This window comes from Gracilinanus agilis, chromosome 3 (genome assembly GCF_016433145.1).
Source record: "Gracilinanus agilis isolate LMUSP501 chromosome 3, AgileGrace, whole genome shotgun sequence".
Taxonomy (NCBI): Eukaryota; Metazoa; Chordata; class Mammalia; order Didelphimorphia; family Didelphidae; genus Gracilinanus; species Gracilinanus agilis.
In genome coordinates, this window is record NC_058132.1 from 496,296,890 (window position 1) to 496,304,330 (window position 7,441).

Consider the following 7,441-nt stretch of genomic DNA (forward strand, 5'->3'; position numbering starts at 1 on the left):
CTTCTAACTACAAGGACCATGTTTTACCCTTCTCTTGTAGTTCCTACTTCCACGGTCCTAGGAATGAAGCAGGGAGAACCTATTAAATACTTGTCCTCCTCTAGAGATTTTCAAGGTCACTAAACACACCATACTCTTTCTTTTTTAAAAACCTTGAGGAGGCAGCTGGGTAGCTCAGTGGATTGAGAGTCAGGCCTAGAGACGGGAGGTTCAAATCCGACCTCAGACACTTCCCAGCTGTGTGACCCTGGGCAAGTCACTTGACCCCCATTGCCCACCCTTACCACTCTTCCACCTATGAGTCAATACACAGAAGTTAAGGGTTTAAAAAAAATAAAAACCTTGATACTTCAGTGGCTTACACTGTGATCTCACTGATTCTCTTCAATTCAGCAAACATTTATTAAATGGCTAGTATGTGCCAGGCATTATGTTAGGTGGTGGAGGTTCAAAGGAAAAAAAGAATAGGCCTTGTCCTTGAATATATTACAATACATTGGGAAGAAATAGATTCTTCACATTAAATGGAGGGAGGGGTATGGGAAAATCATTATCACCATACATATAATAATAATAGCAATAATAAAAATAAAAGTAATGAAATAGCAAAAGTGAGCACTGGGCCTGGAGTCAGAAAGACCTGCGTTCAAATATGACCTGACACTACCTGCATGATCCTTAGCCTTATATCCCAGATTTTACTAGCTGTAATCATTTCACCTCTGTTTACCTCAGTTTTCTCATCTGTGAAATGGGGATAATAATAATACCTATCTCCCAGGGTTGTGACAAATGAGATAATAATTATAAAACACTTAGCATGATCTTTGGCTTATAGTAAGTACCAAATAAGTGTCAGCTATTAATAATAATTACTAGCATTTATATATTGCCTACTATGTGCCAAACGCTATGCTAAACACTACATTAATATTACATTTCCCAGTCGAGGACAGTTTTTTGGGTATGAATTGTTCATTTTGAGTGCTCATGTAATTTAAATTAGCAGGAATTAAGTGACTTAAAAAAAACAACAATGGTTTCCTTCGGTCAAAAAGAGAAACTTTCTGGGAAGTATTTATCATTTCTAGATGAGATATGATATCTGTAAAAGCTATACTTGACAGGCTGCATAAGAACCTTCTACTCACTAGAGTGCCAAAATTTCTTCACTGACCTCATCCTAGTTAAACAGATGATCCCCTAGAGGAATTGGTAAAGAGCTGTTCATTTTCTGTGCCAAATCCTGAGAACTAAAGTGCTTCACACTCTTTGACAATAGTATTCTCTGACATATGCAGCATGCCAGTTTTCTCTTCACAAGGGAGAATACTGTTTTATTGCAGATTATCGCTCCAATTGAAAATGGGGTCTCAATACTTGGAAGGACCCACAGAAGGAGTGGGTAGGTAAATGCCATAAAGGTTGAATCTTTCAGCTGGAATAACTGAATTGACCTCCTCTATCAGAAAACATCAACATGCTTTTAAGTATCTAGATCTCATATAAAGCAACCTATTAGCTACAACGAATACAAAGGATTTTGCTCGCCATTTTATAGCAAAGGTATTACTTTTTCAAAAGGGTGGATGAAGGGAATATTGGTTTGTTCCTGTTTAAGTTTTTTTCAGTCCTATCTGACACTTTAAGACCCCAATGGGGATTTTTTTGGCAGAGGTACTAGAATGGTTTGCCATCTCCTCCAGCTCATTTGGGAGATGAGGAAACTGAGGCAGACTTGCCCAGAATCACACAGTTAATAAATGTGTGTGGTTAGATTTGAACTTGAGTCTTCCTGACTTCATAGCCAGAACTCTATCCTTGCCACCTAATAGAGAGGTTTAAATGTATTCTACAGAATTTTTTTTAAAGTAGTAACAATTTTCGTGGTCTCCCTGGGGCTAGCTGAGAGAACAGTAGGAGCTGGAGACATCCTCAAACTAATGCCATGGCCATAGTTAGTCCATCCAAGGATTGAGCTGCCTAGATTGAAAACAAGGAAAAGGACAAAGAGTTCATATATGCAAATACCCTTTCAATTAGATCATTTGTAATTCATCTGAATATTATCTCACCCCATACAGTTTTCCTTGACACCTGAGCTTCAGCCAGGGCTGTGGAAGAATGATGATCTGTAGACAATCTGTCTTGGCTCTGATAGTCATGACACACCTGTTTCTGGAAAAATGTAGCACTTCATCTTCACAGCCCTTGATGACATATTACCACTTTCGCTGTGGTAATCAAAAAAAAGTTAAACTCACAATCTCCCAGATCTAGATTTAAACATTATTAATGCAAACTCCTAGAACAGACAAGATAAATTGAACTGCAAACGGTATATTAAAAACAGAGATGTTAACATTCTGCCATAATTGCCTCCCCCTGTCCAACACTCTCTCTGCATTCCCCCTCCCATGCACGTGGGCACACACACACACACACACACACACACACACACACACACACGATACCCAAAGATAAGAGTAAACATCTGCATGGGTACATCTGTCTTAACTTAGTTTGTGTATATATACATATATAAACGGTGCATAACTGTGTGAATCAGAGCTACACTGCCCATCCTGATTCTGCCATAAGCTTTGATTTTCCTTCCTCTGGTGGATTTTGTTCTTTTCCGTAGAATTACTCTCATATAATTTGTGATGACATCGGTTATGCCAAGTCAGGCTTTATGTCTATAACATTTTATTGAGGCTTATTGTCCTTTTAAAAAATAATTTAAAATATGCTCAATATGGGGTAGAGGGAGGAACACAGTAATAAAAATATACCTCTATAAAATTTTCAAAAAAATTCAGAAAGTACCAGAAGAAAAGAAAGCTACCAAAAATGTCTCAGATTTCTCATTATAATTATCATTTGACAGGATTTTAGGCTCCTAACATCATTACTGAGCATTAACTTAATCTTTCTGAGGGACGAAATGTATTTAAGAAGATCAGGACAATTCTACGAAACAGAAATGAATGTACCTCTCTATATGTGTTCTGAATTTGTCCATTCTATTCGTATACTTGCTGGTATTATAATATCTTCTTAATTCACATACCATTCATCACTAATTTTTTTGATAATTTAAAAGCTATTAAGGCCTTACCCCTTAAACTGTCTGCGCTGAAAACTCATAATTCTAACAAGCAGTCAAGAAATTTTGAAGAAACAAATAAGAAAGCTGCTACCTTAAAAACAATGTAATAATAAATAACTTAGGAAAGCCACTTGCCTGTATATTTCCATATATCTTGCCTTCAGGGAATTTCACTATTGAATGGCACTTCTATAGTGTGATGTCTGGGTTGGTAGGAAATATCATTAAAAAGCCCATTGTATGAAGAACCCTGCTTCCTTCTTTAATACTCTTTTTTCCCCCTCCCTGACAAGAAAACTATGAAACTTAATATAAGTCTTCAGGGATTTGCCCTCCTCAGTGATACTTGTGTAAAGTTTCCAACTCACCACAGAATAGAGTTAAACCACATCTGTATGAGATACACATCTGTATCACAAGGTATCATTGCAGGCAAAAGTTTCAATATCGCATACACCAGGGTTTTGATAGTTTATGAAGTGGAAAATTTAACAACGAAATTTCTGGCTTGTGAACATTAACTCCTGAGGTGCCCAAGGCCAGCCCATAAATAGCTTGACTAAGTAGTTAATTTACCAGTTAGTTCAAGGGCTACTTACTTATGCTGCCTTTCCTACCAGAGATAAACATTTTCAAAGGATTTATCCCACCCGCCCATAAAAACTCATTTGTCTCAGAAGTCTCCAAAAAAAGGAAGAGGAATAGCTCAGATTCTAACCTTACAGGAAGCTAAATTACCCAGCTAGACCCATATCACAGAAAGGCATTTAAGGCACTCTCTACAGTTAGTTCATAAAACTTGAAAGAGCAAGCATTAAATGTCTTAACTGATTGGAAAACTGCAAAATGCACTTAGCCTTTTAAGAAATCTTTGACGTCAGTTTTCTCAAACTCTGTCTCAATGCTCTGCATTTAAAATTGTTTGTTTAATGACTAGAGGCAAGATGTTGCTTTCATTAGGAGGAAAGATATTTGTTTATTACACTGCCTTATTTTAAATACCAAATCAAATACAAATTCTCTCTTCTCAGTAATTTTTTTCCTTAAGGAATAGACAATAAGTAATAAAGTTGTTAAAAGACTGAAAATAAGTGGCCTGGGAGGGTGGTGATCATTCATTACAGTGCATCATGCTGCTTCTAAGCATACAAATAATTTATTCTTCTAGTCTAATTGAACTTAGGATGGAGAGATAAAAGGGGAAAAGAATATAATATCAAAATACAAAATTTACAAAATTCCATTATTTTTGTTATTAGTGAGTAATCAAGGTTTTATTTATCTTTATATACATCAAGCATATATATATATATAAATACACATTTATCAAAATATATGTATCAAGTTGTTACTATTTTTCTTTTAGCAATATAGACATATAAAACAGGATTATGTAACTTGACCAAACTCAAACTAGGAAGTGTCTAAGGCTGGTTTTGAACTAATGAAGATGAGTCTTCCTGATTCCAAGCCCAGTACTCTATTCACTGTGCCTCTTAGCTACCCTTCAAATAAAATGTTTTAAATCTGTACTTTGGTTCAAGTCCTATCTCTGATACATAATGAAAAATGTAACCCCGAGCTAGTCCCTTAACTCCAAAGTTCTAGTCTAAGCAATTCTCTTCAGAATATATATATTGAAGAAAAACTAAGGATGTTCAGCACTGGTGGAGAGTGTTTACTCATCTGGGAGGCCATTATACTAATAAAATCACACTGGTCCAATTCCTAGCCCTATTGTCCTGCCCTCCTCCCATGACCACCAAAACTTTTTCTGAAGATGCTTCCTATGTTAATTCTTCCTTTTAAGAAAAGGATTCTATTATGCCTCAAGTCCTTTTCCCAAACATGTGGAAATAAGTTGATGACATGGTTGGAAGGTGTTTTGATTCATACATTTAATATTAGTATCCTGCCTACTCCTTTATTTGCAATTAAAATTCTTCTCTTCCCATTAAACTATTATTCTACATATATAGTATAGTAATGAATTGTACTACACATAACATAGAAGAGAGATACAGAGAGTAGAGTGGATTTACCATTGTTCCAGTGATTTCTCCAAGTAGCTATGATTTAGTAACTCCCAATTGGATTTTGTTAAATAAGTTTATTTGGGGGAGGGAGGGTGTTTCCAGTCACCACAAGTTTTATCTTCCGTCTTCTGCTACTCCTTATACTGACCCTCCTTCTTTGTTATTTCTTTCAAACTCTGTCTCTCATCTCTGTCTCTGTGTCCTCCCTCTCCTTTCTTTCTCTCTCTTGCTCCAAGTGTCCCTCTCTACTATTTTGCTCTCATCTCATCTCAACTTAGCTATCTCTTTCTCTTTCTGTCTGTCTCTATCTCTGTCTCTCTCTTTCACTGTCTGTCTTTCTCAGACTCTGCCAACTTTGTTCCTTCTGTATTTTTCTATAAAGATATTTTAAAACCTTTTTTATTCCAAACGTAAATACTTCAAAAAGAACATTTCCACATGTACAGCAGAAAACAAAACAGGATTCTACAAGAAATCATGAACCTATATTTCTTCATTTCATTCTGCTTATTTTTTAAAGAATAGAACATATTCTACACATTGCTTTCAAAAATATCCTTCCTATTTGTGCTTCATCTGGACCTTCCTACTTTCTTCTTCTATTCATTTTAAAAGATGTCACAATGGCCTTTTTATTCCTAACACTATTTTATTCCTAACACGTTCTATCTTCAATTCTCATCGCCAATTAAAAAATAAGAGAAATAAAGGGGTGGGGGAAAGCCCTTGCAACAAATGAGCAGAGTCAAACAAAAAAAAATCCACAAAGTAGTCATATCTAAAAGTGTATGTCTCTGTGAATGGGGTCCATCATCTCTTCCAGCATGCAGATACCATTCTTCAATACTGTATTGCTCTTCTGTAGACATGGTTGGTCATTGTTTCAATCAGAGTTCTTAAGACTTTCAAAGTTCTTTTTCATTACAAAGTTGCTATGCTTGTCATTAAAAGAACTTTTCAATTTCCCTAAACTACTCTAGCTTTCTCTTCCTTTTTTAAACTCTTTCCAGTTTATGGTCCATCAATACTTTATGCCCCAGGAATGCATACTGTTGGAAAAGTTTCACAGAGTGTCCATCCAAATGCATGTCAATATTTGGACAACAAATATCTTTCTCTCTTTTGGCCTCTCCCAGGTACATAGGCAGGCCAAAATCCTTCAAGTTGTTACAGATCTCTTCTAGGAAATGCTACAGAGTCTTGGGTTTTAATGCAGTTGGCACAATATACTATGTAGTCAGGAGCAATTGGAGGACCTCAAAATCCTCTGGAAATCCTTCCTTGATTTTAGGTCTATGCTTGGTCTCCACCACCATTATTAAGTATATACAACTTTATTCCATTCCTTATTTGATATTTGGTATTAGAGGGTCAACAAATAGGCATTTTTATTGTTACATTTTCCAAGGAATCTTAAATGTTCTTGGTATATGAATGGAAATAAAAGAGATTGTAAAGAGAAAAATACTTTTCTTAATCAACAAATGAATCATTTGTTGCACAATAGAATCATTTTATATTCTCTACACTTTCTGATTAATTACAAAATGGCAAAGGTATGACCTGTATTTGAATGTTGTTTGTGGAAACCTACATATTTCCTATAAATACCTTTATCAATGAATGATACCTATAATTACTCTATAAATGACCTTCAAAATATTACATATTTATGGATTTGGCATACAAACTATTAATTATTGATGTCCACATGATCACCTTCTTCATTATGAATAAATTCAGAGATTTTTCTCCCACATATTTGGTATCTTGCCCTCTTTTATATAGCTTATATTTTATCCCTCCATGTGTTCATAAATGTATCATTCTCAGCTTCTATTTCTATAAATACACTTGAATCAATGTGGCTAGATTTTTTGTCTTGTTTTTCTTTTTTATGCTAATTCTGTATCCTGTTTAAGTACATTTAAGACTGTGGTATTTGGGTAAAAGTGTGGTGGAGTACAGTGACCTCAGTGAAGAAAACTATTTTCAAAAGTGGGCAGCTAGGTGGTGAAGTGAATAGAGTGCCTGGCCTGGAATCAAGAAGTGTCATCTTCCTGAGTTTAACTCTGGCCTCAGACACTTACTAGAATTTAAGTGAGGCAGAGTGACTCAACATCCTAAAATGTGTCCCTGGACAAATCACTTAACCTCATGCCTCAATTTCCTCATCTGTAAAATGAGTTGGAGATGGAAATGACAAACTACTCCAGTATTTTTAACAAGAAAACCCCAAAAGGTCTCAGAAAGAGTTGAATATGACTGAAAACTATTGGATAACAATATTATT